This window comes from Callithrix jacchus, chromosome 3, assembly GCF_049354715.1.
Source record: "Callithrix jacchus isolate 240 chromosome 3, calJac240_pri, whole genome shotgun sequence".
Classification (NCBI taxonomy): Eukaryota; Metazoa; Chordata; class Mammalia; order Primates; family Cebidae; genus Callithrix; species Callithrix jacchus.
Window position 1 is genome coordinate 169051977 of NC_133504.1, and position 14095 is coordinate 169066071.

General features: G+C 41.0%; 1 pseudogene; it reads left to right on the forward strand.

Annotated features, from left to right (window-relative positions):
- The first annotated feature begins 9370 nt into the window (after nucleotides 1-9370).
- Nucleotides 9371-10311, forward strand: LOC100395551 (small ribosomal subunit protein uS5 pseudogene; annotated as a pseudogene).
- The last annotated feature ends 3784 nt before the right edge of the window (nucleotides 10312-14095 follow it).

Genomic DNA, 14095 nt, shown 5'->3' on the forward strand with positions numbered 1-14095 from the left:
AATAACTTATTGACTTATTTTTGCTGCATGGAAATGAGCACCTTGCAAATGTGCATGGCGTGTGCTCCGGAGCTGCGCTGTCCTACCTGCAAGAGCAGAGCAGCAGGTGGGTCATGATGACACGCTCAGGCTGCAGAGTCCCAGGCTTGTCACTTCCTATCTGTGTACCCCTGCAGCGGCTGCACCACTCCCTGCGCCTCCTTTTCATCATCTGTAAAATGGGGGTGTGATGCTGTCCATCCCCGCAAGAGCGTGAAGATGCAATGATATCATCACTCACCAGTGAGAACACAGTGCCTGGCACTAGCCACACTCATAATCATCACTGCCATGGTCGTTACCATTGTTACGAAAGAGATGAGGGAGTCTTTTAAAAGAATGTGTGGTCTGGGAGAAGTGGAGTATTTCCCTCCCAATGTCCTTTCTTCTTTGGCTGCTGTGAATTTCCTCAATCATAGCAGCCCTTTCCAAAAATAGAAGCTCTTCTTTCCCAGAAAAGCCCATGTGGGCAAAACCAGGCAGCCTACTAGTTGGCCTCCGTCCTCCCTCATTCCTTCAACAAATGTTTATTGGGTGCTCATCCATGCCAGGCACCATGCTGTGTGCCAGGCACCCAGAGCTACAGGAGTTGCCTTGGGGGTTCATACTCTGGGACGGAGACAGCTATGTCAATAGATGCAACCATTACAGAGTGTAGAGCGTAGCAACGGAGAAATGAAGAGGGTCTCCTGAGGTCCCACACACTCATTTTGATGGCAGGAAAGCTTGGAAAAAAATCTCAATCTCCGGACCCCACCCCAGGCTGGGTGAATTAGTTACCAGCAAGAGCTTCCTCATCTTGGAAGAACTCAAACTAATGATCTTTATCCAAGGGCAGGTGTTCTGTGAGATAAGGAGACTTCCCAGAAATCAGAGACTCCAGCCCTACCGCCCTACCGTCCTTCCTTCTGACCTGCTGAGAACTCAGGCACCAGCAGCTCAATCTCGCAGCTCTGCATTCTGTTGGCGGGTGTAGTTGTCCTCGACCAATGAGTTTTCAGAGTTCCAGATGCCACCCACCACCCCCTCCCGCCACAACATTCTGGTTGCTTACTGTGAAAGCTTCATCCCAGTTTTAAAGCATTTATATTTTCATTCAGTTCTTGAAATTGTAATTATATACATGCATGGCTACTATAATGAATGGCACTTTCTTCACTTAGCCTAATTTTATTTCTCTTAAGGTCTAAGAAAGCACGTCTCCATTCTGGTATTCTAGGATTGGTGCTAAAGCCGAGATGTACTTCCATTTTGATGGCATTCTAGAGGAAATTGGTCTTTTTCTCACCCCCTATCATTGCAACACTCATTCCGTCGTCCTTTGGTAACAGCATCCCAATTTCCTTCTGAGAAACCACTACACTTTTGGTCCAGCAGGTGGTGGTGACTTCATCTCCTGCTCCAGAGGTAGGATTGTGGCTTAGGTTTGATAAATTCATCCTATCGCATTGGTTGAGGGATGATCCACCTTCAGAGCCCATGAGATGCAATGCTACTTTCACTGGGACTGTTGAAAGAGATGCATGCTCTCTTTCTCACGGGACTTGAAACTGGAGAAAAAAGGCTGGAGTTATTGCCACCATCATGCTCCACTAAGGGAGACACTGTCTGTGGATAAGTCCAATGCAGAAGGCAATGGAATAAAAGTAGAGTGAGAGCTTGGGACAGTACCACATGCATGTGTAGTCCCAGCTACTAGGAAGGCTGAGGCAGAAAGATTGCTTGAACCTAGGTATTCAACGCTATGGTGTGCTATGATCACTTCTGCAATCAGCCATTGCACTCCAGCCTGGGAAATGTAGGGAGAACCTGCCCCAGACACAAAACATCAGAGTGAAATCTGAGCCCACCATCAGTGTTTGGGCTTCTGACCTAGCCATACTTGATACTCTATTTTTTTTTTCTCTTTTTTTTGAGACAAAGTCTTGATCTGTTGCCCAGGCTGGAGTGCAGTGGCACGATCTCGGCTCACTGTAGCCTTGGCCTCCCAGGTTCCAGCAATTCTCCTGACCCAGCCTCCTGTGTAGCTGGAGGCATATGACAGTACGCCTGGCTAACTTTTGTAATTTTAGTAGAGACAGGGTTTCGCCATGTTGGCCAAGCTGGTCTCAAACTCCTGACCTCAGGGGATCTGCCCACCCCGGCTTCTCAAAGTGCTGGGATTACAGGCATGAACCACCATGCCCAGCCTGACATTCTGTTTTCATTACATGAGTCGATACATTCTTATTTTGCTTAAGGTGTTTGGGTTGAGTTTTATGAAGTCGCAACTGAACACTTTCTGAAGCACCTTCTCATAGAGTATCATATTTAATGCTTGCACTTTCTTCACTTAGCCTAATTTTATTTCTCTTAAGGTCTAAGAAAGCACGTCTCCATTCTGGTATTCTAGGACTGGTGCTAATTTTTGTGGGGTGGATATTAATTTGGCAACTTTGTTTATAAGAAAATAAGGTCCAGTAAGAAAAGGTAATGGACCCCAGGCTGGAGAGCTAGAAAATGGCAAAGTCAAGATTTAACCCGAGGACTTCGATTCCTAAGCTTGCACTCTTAGTCAGTTATGCCTTAGTACCACCTAACCTAATGCGAGGATGAAAGCAAGGTCAGAGGCAAGTGAGAGGAATCAGAGTCGTTCACATTTCACTGTGGTCTCTGTAGCATCAGCGACTGCCAGGCAAGCGAGACACTGGACCACTGACCTCTTCTTCTCGTATTTGTTAATGTAGAATACACTGGAAAGTCAGTCGAGCACTGTCAAGCAGCGGTTTGAGGAAACACATGGGAAAACACTCCTCCTACCATGTGGAAGAGCTCTCTGCTAGAGAACTTCGTACGTTTTGTGCAGGAATACAAGTATACGAGTTGTAAATAGCCTTCTTTTCCTGTGTCCAGAAAACTGATAGAATTAAATTCTGCCAGGAAACAGAGTGGTTACCCTGAGGAGAAACTTTTTGAAAACAATTAAAGTTTCAGGTTAACCTCCCTAGAAAGCCAGGTTTTGTGTGATTACTGTTTACCCAACCAGATTACTTCAAACACTCCTGAAAAAACTTACAGTACGTTTGGCCCGCCCGGGGTTCTCCCAGAAGCTCCCCTGGGAAGTTAAAGTAAAACCAGGGAACTGCATAGTTCAGTCTTGGATCTTCTCATTTTATCTAGACTCATCTGGGTAACGGGAAAAGTGGATCCTCACTGGCAGGGTAGGCAGGGAGAAAAGAAGCATCGTTCTTATATGAATAGAAATAAGATAGCAGGCCAGACACGGTGGCTCACATCTGCAATCTCAGCAATTTGGGAGGCTGAGACAGGAAGATTACTGAGGTAAGATCAGCCAAGGCACCATACGAGACCCCCATCTCTACAAAACATTTTTTGAAATTAACTGGGCATGCTGGCACATGCCTGTGGTCCAAACTCCTCAGGAGGCTGACGTGGGAGGATAGCTGGAGCTCAGGAGGTTGAGACTGCTGTAAGCTATGATTGTGCCACTGCACTCCACCTGGGTGACAGAGCAAGACCCTGTCTCAAATAGAGGAAGGAAAATAATCACATCTAACGTTTACTAAGTGCCTCTTCTGTACCAGCGACATACACCCTTTACGTACACCTCTTCATTTGTATTATTAGTCCTGTTCCTCAGTGAAGAGGAGAGATTGCGTGCTGTTGCATGCCCCATTCTGGCACGTTTGCTTTCATTGTCAACATGTCAACCCTCCCCTTTAAATGCTGGGACAGTGTGTATGAAGGAGAAGTTAATGAAAACCAGTCAGAACCAGTAATTTCTCAACAAGTTACACATGAGGCCACTTGAGGAGAATGACCAGTGGTAGAACACAGAAGAAATGCCTTTTCTGATCCAAAGGTGAGTGTGTGTAAAATATTCTCAGGAAGACAACCAGAGTTAAATTCCTTCACATTGCGTTCTGCATGAGCTTGGACCCTCCCTCCAGTTCTACTCTCTGTCCCATGCCCATGAGAAAACTTGGGCCAATTCTGTTTTGCCTTAGGGAAAAAAGATAGCATGGCTCAGCTACACCCAGGAATGGCAATAATAATAATAATAGAGAGCAGCATCGTAACTTAAAAGCAAATTCAATTTAATGTTTATTTCCTCAAAGTAATGTCATGGTACACACTACTTGGGAAAAAAAAAGACTTTTCCAGCTTATTTTCTAATTATATTTATTTAACAAACATTTACTGGGCTCAGCAGCCATATTCTCCCTGATTCTTACTCTCTCCTTCCCAAGAAGCTGAAAAGCCAGACATTTGCTCTCCCAGAATCCCTTTCATCTAGCATTGGTCATGTGACCCAGCTTATTGCCTATGAGACATAACAAGATGAGCCTTTGGGAAAAGCTTTTTCTTTCTGTATAAAAGGCAGAAATGGCTGGTGTTTTCCCCCTTCCTTTTGCCTAAAATGTGGGTGTGATGCGTGGCAATGTGGGTGTGATGCCTGGCAATGTGGTAGCTGCTTTGGGTCCATGCAATGACAAGAATGAGAACATAACGCCAACATGCCCAGCATGGCAAAAGGGAAGGATGGAAAGAACCTAGGTCCTCAAAGACCTCACTGAACACCTTAACCAACACCTGCACAGCTCTAATCTTTCTTGTAATAGAAGAAAATTAGCCTTAACACGTTCTACTGCTAATGGGTTTCTGTTACTAGCAGCCAAATTTATGCCCAGCTGATGCAATTATGTACCAGACCCTATACTGGGCACCATGACTATGAAGATGTAGAAATCACAGCCTCAATTCAAGGGGGCTCATAGTCTATTTGGAGAGGCATATGTGCAAAAGAGCATAGAATCTTCCCAGTGTCATGCTCCTATTTTATAGATGGAAACCAAGATCTAAAATGGTTAATTGATTTAAAATGGTCCATTGTCATCCCCATGAGATGAAGAGGAAGCACTTGAAGGCTTTTAGGCTGCTGATCTTCAATCTCACTAGTTCCAAGGCTCCATTGACCATCTCTTCACCTCTCCCCTGCTTACCCTGTCACACATAGACACTGCAATTTCACCATGAGGAAGATGTTCTCTCCCCAGTCTGAAAGCCAGCTTGGCCCTGCTCCTTTCCTCGATGCTCCCAGAATGAACAAACTAATAGAAAAGATGGGCAGAAAATCTCAAGGAGCTGTGCAAAATGCACAAACATTGTCACATGTAGAGAATAGAATCTTAGGAGGGAGGTAAGAGAGACTACGCTTAGAATTTTAGAAAATTGTTAGAAGGACATGTAGAGGGCAGAGAGATCCTCTTGACTCAGACTTTATTTTAGAAAAATAATTAGGAATTCTAAATGCTGACAGGATTCAAAAAGCCTCAGATTCAAGGCCTAGGCAAGAAACAGGGCAGCAGCCATGTGTCTCACTCGGAAAAGAATCCAGGATGGTTCTGGCCAATCTTAAGGGATGATTTGAAATGAAGTGGGTCATAGCTTCCATCACAGTCCCCAAATCACCATCACCCACCAAGGTCACCTAAAGAAGAGCAGCTACAGGAGAACCAGCATCTGGAAGATTAGAAGATTCTGTGTTGTAGCTCTAGTAATAGATTTTGAATTTCACTTCACAGAAATTTGGAGCAGTCCTATAAAGCAGCCCACCTCCTCAGAGTGTTCTGGGCCATGGCCCAGCTGTGCAGACTCCATCTCGCCCTTCTGGAGAGTACAGAAGGAATATGGTTGAGTCTTAAGACGTCCTCTGCACAGAAGGGATGTAATACAAGTTTAGCATCCTTCATCCTAAAAGCTCCAAAATCTAAAATTTTTTGAGCACAATCCTGAGATAGTGACACCTTTGCTTTCTGATGGTTCAACATATACGAACTTTGTTTCATGCACAAAATTATTTTTTAAAGTTGTATAAAATTACCTTCATGCTATATGTACTAGGTGCACATAAAACATAAATAAATTTCACATTTAGACTTGTGTTCCATTCCCAAGATAACTCATTACGTATATGCAAATATCCCCAAATCTGAAAAAATCCAAAATCCGAAACACTTCTGGTCCCAAACATTTTGGGTAAGGGATACTCAACCTGTATGAGCTGTTGGCAGCTTTAGCCTAGGACCACGGCATGAACTTTTAGAATATCTCTCCCAACTTCTGTCCATTTTAGCAGAGGAAACTTACCATACTGGCCATTCTCCCCAAACTGTTACACTTAAGCAGGAATTTCTCTCTCATTGGCCTATTTCCACCCCAAGCCATTGCAGAAAAGATGGAATTTAACTACTGGCTCAACTATATTTCACTTAGGAAGACAAGTTTTAATAGATCAGTGACCTCTGATCTATTGGCTGGGCACTAGTGACCAAAACAAAGTTATCGTTTCTCTCATGAACGTATTCATCATTTAAACACAAGCATAGGTTTTCAACCTCTTTTAAAATGTATTTGTAGAGACAGAATAGCTATTTCTATAAGAAAATGACTATGCATTGGCTGAAGCTATCATCTCCTTTTTATGTTCTTTCCCTCAAAGCTGGAAAATTTCAAATTTACTACCACAAGAATTAAAGGCTCAGTGCCTCTGGGGCCATACAGGTCACATAATGAGTGAAGTTGGCTGGATAGAGATCTCTTATTTGTTGATGTGATTTGGATATTTGTTCCCTACAAATCTCATGTCACAATGTCATCCCCAGTGTTGGAGGTAGGTCTGATGGGAGGTGTTTAGATCATGAGGATGAATCCCTCATGAATGGCTTAGCACAATTCCCTTGGTGACGAGTGAGTTCATGCAAGATCTGGTTAAAGTGTGTGACGCGTTACCGATCTCTCTCTTGCTCTCGTCATGTGACATGTTGCTTCTACTTTCACTTCTGCCATAAGTAAAATTTCCCTGAGACCTCACCAAAAGCCAACCAGGTGCCAGCACCATGCTTCCTGTACAGCCTGCAAAAAGATGAGTCAATTAAACCTTTTTTCTTTATTAATTACCCAGCCTCGAGTATTTCTTTATAGTAATGCAAAAATGGCCTAATACATTTGTCTTTAAACTCACAAACTGCTTATCTACATTTTGTCTTTCTACCTTAGTGGAAATACTAACCCAAAAAATATTTCTCTTCTATGAGAAGAACAGCAGCTCATTGAAAAACGGCAATTCAGCCATTCTCAGATTGGATAAAAAAACAAAACCCAACTATTTGCTGCCTCTCAGAGATACATGTCAAATATAAAGACACAGACAGACTGGCAGTAAAAGCATGAAAGGAAGATTTACCATGGAAACAGTAAGGAGAAGAAGGGCATCGTTATATTAACATCAGCCAAAAATTGACGTCAAAGCAAAACTACTTCTGTAGATACTCACAGCAATTGGACAGTTCACAATGAAAAAGGCACATTTATCAAGAAAACATGATAATCCTAAATTTTATATCTCCAACAACAAAACTTCAGAATAAATGAAACAAACATTTTGAAAACTAAAGACAGAAATAAAGCAACAGTCATACTTGGACACTTTTAATATACCTTCTCATTAACTGATAGAAGGCATAGACAAGATAATCAGTGATTATTTGATCAATATCATTAACTAACATCACTGAACTTGCATTCTCCCAGTAGTTCCAAAATAAATATGTTTTCAGTTTTACATGGAATATTAACCAAAACAGATCGTAGCTTAGGCTAAAAATAAGTTTGTATTAAATTTAAAGTGGTTAAAACCTTTCAGAGTATATTATCTGAATACAATGAAGGTAAAATACAAATCAAAGAGATATATAGAAAGTCCTCAAATATTTAAAAATTAAATAATGCACCTCTAAATTACTTATGAGTGAAAGAATAAACCACAGGGAGATTAGAATATATTTCTACATGAAAACAATGTATCAAGACATAGAGGATGGAACCACAGCAGTTCTTAGAGGAAAACACATAACTTTCAGTGCATATATTAGAAAAGTCAAAAGGTTTAACCATTAAGAAGCGAAAGAAAGGAACAAATGAATCCAATGTAAGTACAAGAAAATAAGTAATAAAGAACATAAATCAATAAAATAGAAATGGATAAACAGTAGAGAAAAATTTTAAATGGAAAGTCGATTATTTGTTAAGATTCATCAAATTGATAAAGTTCTAGCAAGACTAATAAAAAAGAGAAATCAAAATTACTAATATGAAAAAGAGGGCACATTATTCATATCCTATAGCAATCAAAAAGATAAGGCAGTCTTGTGAACAAATTTTTGCTAATAAAGTCAATAACTGAGATGCAATGGGAAAACCTTTGAAAAACACAACTTACAGAATTTACACAAGAAAAACAGTGTGCATTGTCCTTAAATATTTTAAAAATTTATTTTGTTATTTAAAGAATCCTTCTCACAAAGGAAAGTCTAGACCAGAGGAGTCTGCTGGTGAATTCTATAAAATGCTTATAAAATATTTAAGAAATAAGTAATACAAATTTATACAAATTCTTTCAGAAAATAGAGAAGGGTAACATTCTTCTCAATTTCTCTTCTGAGACTAACATAACCATGAAATTAAAAGCCTGATAGACAAGTATCTCTAATGAACATAAATAAAAAATTCCTGAACAAAATTTTAATAAAACAAATTAAGAAAATGTACATCCAATAAAAAATTCAAAAAAAAAAGAAAATGTACAATATGAAAAATATGTTGTGATCAATTATAGTTTACCTCAGAAATGCAAGCTTAGTTTAACATTTGAAAGTTAGTTTATATAACTAACCACATTAACAGAATGCAGAGGAAACAAATCACATGATCATCTGGATAGATGAAGGAAAAGTAGTTCACAAGAATCTAACCTTACTTGTGATAAAATAACTCAGCAGAACTTCCTGTTTGATTAAAGGCAGCTGTGAAAAACTACAAATAGCAGCCCACTTAATGGAGAAATATTGAATGTATTCCATCTAAAATTGAGAACAAGGTAAGGATATCTGCTCTCCCCATGTCTAGTCAATATTGTATTAGAAATCCTACCTGTGTAATAGGACAAGAAAAAATAATAACAAAAAGCAGAGCGGTCAGGTGCAGTGGTTCACACTGTAATCACAGCACTTCGGGAGGCTGAGACAGGCAGATCACCTGAGGTCAGGAATTTGAGACCAACCTGGCCAATATGGTGAAACCCTATCTCTACTAAAAATACAAAAAATATTTAGCCAGGCATGGTGGCACATGTTTGTAATCACAGGTACCTGGGAGGCTGAGTCAGAAGAATCACTTGAACCCAGGAGGCAGAGGTTGCAGTGAGCTGAGATTGTGCAACTGTACTCCAGCCTGGGTGATAGAGTTGGACTCCATCTTAAAAAACTAACTAGCTTCTTCTCCAATAAAACACCAAATGGCGGATGACGCGGTGCAGTGGGTGGGGGGGGGGATGGGCGGAGGCCCCGGGGGCCCCGGGATGGGGAACCGCGGTGGCTTCCGCAGAGGTTTCGGCAGTGGCATCCGGGGCCGGGGTCGCGGCCATGGACGGGGCCAGGCGAGGCCGCGGAGCTCGCGGAGGCAAAGCCGAGGATAAGGAATGGATGCCTGTCACCAAGTTGGGCCGCCTGGTCAAAGACATGAAGATTAAATCTCTGGAGGAGACCTATCTCTTCTCTCTGCCCATCAAGGAATCTGAGATCATTGACTTTTTCCTGGGAGCCTCTCTCAAGGATGAGGTTTTGAAGATTATGCTGGTGCAGAAGCAGACCCGTGCTGGCCAGCGCACCAGGTTCAAGGCGTTTGTTGCTATTGGGGACTACAATGGTCACGTTGGTCTGGGTGTTAAGTGTTCCAAGGAGATGGCCACTGCCATTCGTGGGGCCATCATCCTGGCCAAGCTCTCCATTGTCCCCGTGCCTAGAGGCTACTGGGGGAACAAGATTGATTGGCAAGCCCCACACCGTCCCCTGCAAGGTGACAGGCCGCTGTGGTTCTGTGCTGGTGTGCCTCATCCCTGTGCCGAGGGGCACTGGGATAGTCTCAGCACCTGTGCCCAAGAAGTTGCTTATGATGGCTGGTATCGATGACTGCTACACCTCAGCTAGAGGCACTGCCACCTTGGGCAACTTTGCCAAGGCCACCTTTGATGCCATTTCTAAGACTTACAGCTACCTGACCCCTGATCTCTGGAAGGAGACTGTGTTCACCAAGCCTCCCTATCAGGAATTCACTGACCACCTTGTCAAGACCCACACCAGAGTCTCCGTGCAGAGGACCCAAGCTCCAGCTGTGGCTACAACACAGGGTTTTTATACAAGAAAAATAAAGTGAACTAACATTGCAAAAAAAAAAAAACTAAATAAATAAATAAAAAGCATGGATATTGTGGAGCATATGTAAACTTCATGCAAACATGAATGCCTATATAGAAAAGTCTAGGCCAGGTGCAATGGCTTGCGCCTGTAATCTCAACACTTTGGGAGGCTGAGGCAGGCAGATCGCTTGAGTTCAGGAGTTTGAGAGCAGCCTGGGAAACAATGGCGAAATGCCATCTCTACAAAAAATACAAAAAGCAGCCGGGCATGGTGGTGTGCACTGGTAGTCTCAGCTATTCTGGAGGCTGAAGTGGGAGGACTGCTTGAGCCTGGGAGGGGTCAAGGCTGTTGTAAGCTCTGATCACGTCACTGCATTCTAGCTTGGGTGACAGAGTGAGACTTTATCGCAAAAAAAAAGAAGAAGAGAAGAAGAAGGAGGAGGAGGAGGAGGAGAAGAAGAAGAAGGAGGAAAGAAAATTCTAAGGATATTTTTTAAACACACTAGAAATAATCAGGGAATTTACCAGGGTCACAAGATACAAAGTAGTCAGTAAGTAAAGGTAAATTGGGTTTCTAGATACTAGCAAGAAACAATTTGAAAATGAAATAGTTACTATTTATAAGAACACCAAAAGCAATGAAATATTTAGTAATAAATTTAGAAAAAAGATTTTTAAAACTCTACCCTTAGAATGTGCAAGATATACAGAAACACGAAATGGTTCTGAGAGGTCTTAAAGTAGATCTAAACAAATTGAGAGATACGCCATATTCATGGATTAGGAGATTCAGGATTAAGATGTCAGTTATCTCAAATTTTACACAATGCCAATCATAATTTCAGCAGCCTTTGTGTAGTAATTGAAAAGCTTATTCTAGAGTGTATGTGGAAAAGTAAAGGACATAGAATTGCTAAAACAATCTTGAAACACACACACACACACACACACACACACACATAGTTGGAAGACTTACACTACCTGACAAGCCCTATTATAAAAGTTTAATAAGACAGTGTGGTATTGGCATAAGGACAGACATATCGATCAACAGAACAAAATAGAAAATTGAAAAATAGACCTATACGTATATATGGTCAACTGACTTTTGACAACAGTGCCAAGGTAATTTAATGGGGCAAAGGGTAGACTATTCAACAAATAGTACTGGAACAACTGCATATCCATATGGAAGTAAAACAAACGTTGACCTTTACTTACAACACACAAAAATACTTTTTCAAAATGGAGCACAGACCTAAGTGTAAAAGTGAAACTGTAAAATTTCTGGGATGTAAATCTTGTTTACTAGAACACCAAAAGCATAAACCATATAAGAAAAAATGGACAAACTGGACTTCGTCACAAGTAAGAATGTTTGCTCTTCAAAAGAAACCTTTAAGAAACTAAAAAGACAAATTATGGATTGGGAGAAAATATTCCTAATACACATATCTTTCAAAGGACTTGTATCTAGAATATATAAAGAACTCTTATTACTCAGTAAGAGGAAAGACAATCCAATTTAAAAACTGGATGAAAGTATTTCATCAATGCTTCACAAAAGAAGATACACAAGTAACCAATAAGCATATTCATTGATTATCGAAAAACGCAAAACAAAACCACAGTTTAATATCTCTCTATATCAATTTGCTTGACTAAAAATGAAAGCGCTGACAATGGCAATGTTGGCAAGGATGTGGAGTAACTAGAACTTTCATACGTTAATAGTGAGAGCGTGAAATGCTACAACTACTTGGAAAAACTCTTTACAAGTTTCTTATAGGCTTAAACATGCCTTTAATTCAATATTTTCATTCACAGGAAAAGAAAATGTATGTCCACAGACTTATAGATGAAAATACATAGGAGCATTCTTCATAATGGGTCCACTGGGACCATCGCACATATCCATCAATATCCATCAGCAGGTGAAGAGATACATTATGTGTGTGATATTTCCACAATGGAACACTATTCAGGAATAAGATGGAATAAACTACTGTACATAAAGTAACATGAACAAATCTCAGAACTATTAGTCTAAGTGAAAGCAGCAAGATGCAGATTAGTATATACTGTGTGATTCCTTTCATGTGAAGTTCTAGAATAGGTAACCTAATCCTATAGTCATAGAATTTGGAAAAATGGCTTCCTTGGGATGGGGGTAGAGGAACACTGGTGTGGGGGGGAGAGAAAGAGAGAGAGGGAGAATTGGAGAATTGGAATTAGCTGTAAACGCGCGTGAGAAATCTCTCTGGGGTGATGAAAGTGTTCTATATCTTGAATGTGGGACACTTACATGAGTGTTTACATGTCAAAGATCACGCATTTTACTGCTTATAAATTATCCCTTAATAAACTTGAAAAGCACAGACATCTTACAAGCATTAGCAAAGAAGGTTGGCAACTCTTGGGCTGACCTCATTGATGCGAGGATGACCTCAAGTTCAAATCCTTTCTAGGCAAGGTCACCCAAATAGAATTCTGTATTCGGTTGTTCGTTCTTCAGACTCAGTCTTACAAAGTTTGATATCGAACACTAATGACTGAGCATTGGAGAGTAAAAAGAGAAAGCTTTCACATTCATTGGTCGGGCAATTGTCCTATAGAGACCCTCCTCTGAGGTTTCTGGGGAGAGCACTGCTCCTGACCTCAGACTAACTAAAATGACACTTCCCAGACAGCACTGATCCACTCCAAGCCTCACTGTCCCCTGTAAAGAAAAAAAAACTTAGGATTTTGTGAGGATTTTTTTTTTTTTTTAGGATTAAATGGAATAATTATGTAAGAAAACCAACAAAGTACTTGGCATATAGCAATCGCTGAATTCTGTAATTTTGTTACCTGTTTTTTGAGGTTAAACCTTTTGAGGTTCCTCTGAGGTCCTTCATTTTATAAGTCGGACTGGTGAATACAAATGTATCAGAGTGGAAATGGGGAGACTTGTGAATGTAGAATTAATTTTGTTATCTTGCCGTGGATTTTTGTTTCTTCTTTTTAGGACTCAAGATACTGGTACCTTTTGTTTCTTTGTTAGCTAGAGCTCCTTAAGTTGCAAGTGACAGAAATGCAACTCATGCCAACGTCAGCAAGAGGAAATTTTACTGGCTCATATAACTGAAAATCCAGGATCTTATATTTTCATAACTCTGCAACTTTGAATAGGCCCATCAAAATTGCCTTGTTGAATCTCATGAAACCCACATGGGTCCTGTTTCTGTATCTGAACCAGTCACTGTGTTGATGAGGATGGAATTTTTTCATCATAGGCTTACTCTGTCAGCCAGAAGCAGGGTCAGCACCACCAGAACTGCATGGGGACAGAGGAAAGACACTATTTCCCACAGAAAAATACAGGTGCTGGTCTGTTTTGTCTTAGTTTTGTATGTCTGACAAGTGGTTTCTCTGGCACTACAGATTGTTCTCCCTGTGTTTGTAATACCATTGTGGATTATGCACAAGCAGGTTAGTGTTCTGGGGTGCGATTCACTCCTGTGAAGCTGCCTACGCATCACATGATCCTGCTACGCAGTTTTCACATCTATTCCCAGTGAGGCACCCATTCTAAAAAAAGAAAAAGAACATTAGCTCCACAAAGCAGGGAGAGGGGGGAAGCTATTCCTACTAAGAATCTATGATTTTGTCTTGTTAAACAGACGTTGGAAACTTTTTTCCATTTACAGAAAATTTGAGTTCATTCCAGCACCACCCTTTTGTACACTGAAGATGCCTTAGTCAGGAGGGAGAGAAAGATGGAATTGTTTGTTTTTTCAAATATTCATTTTTACAAACAGG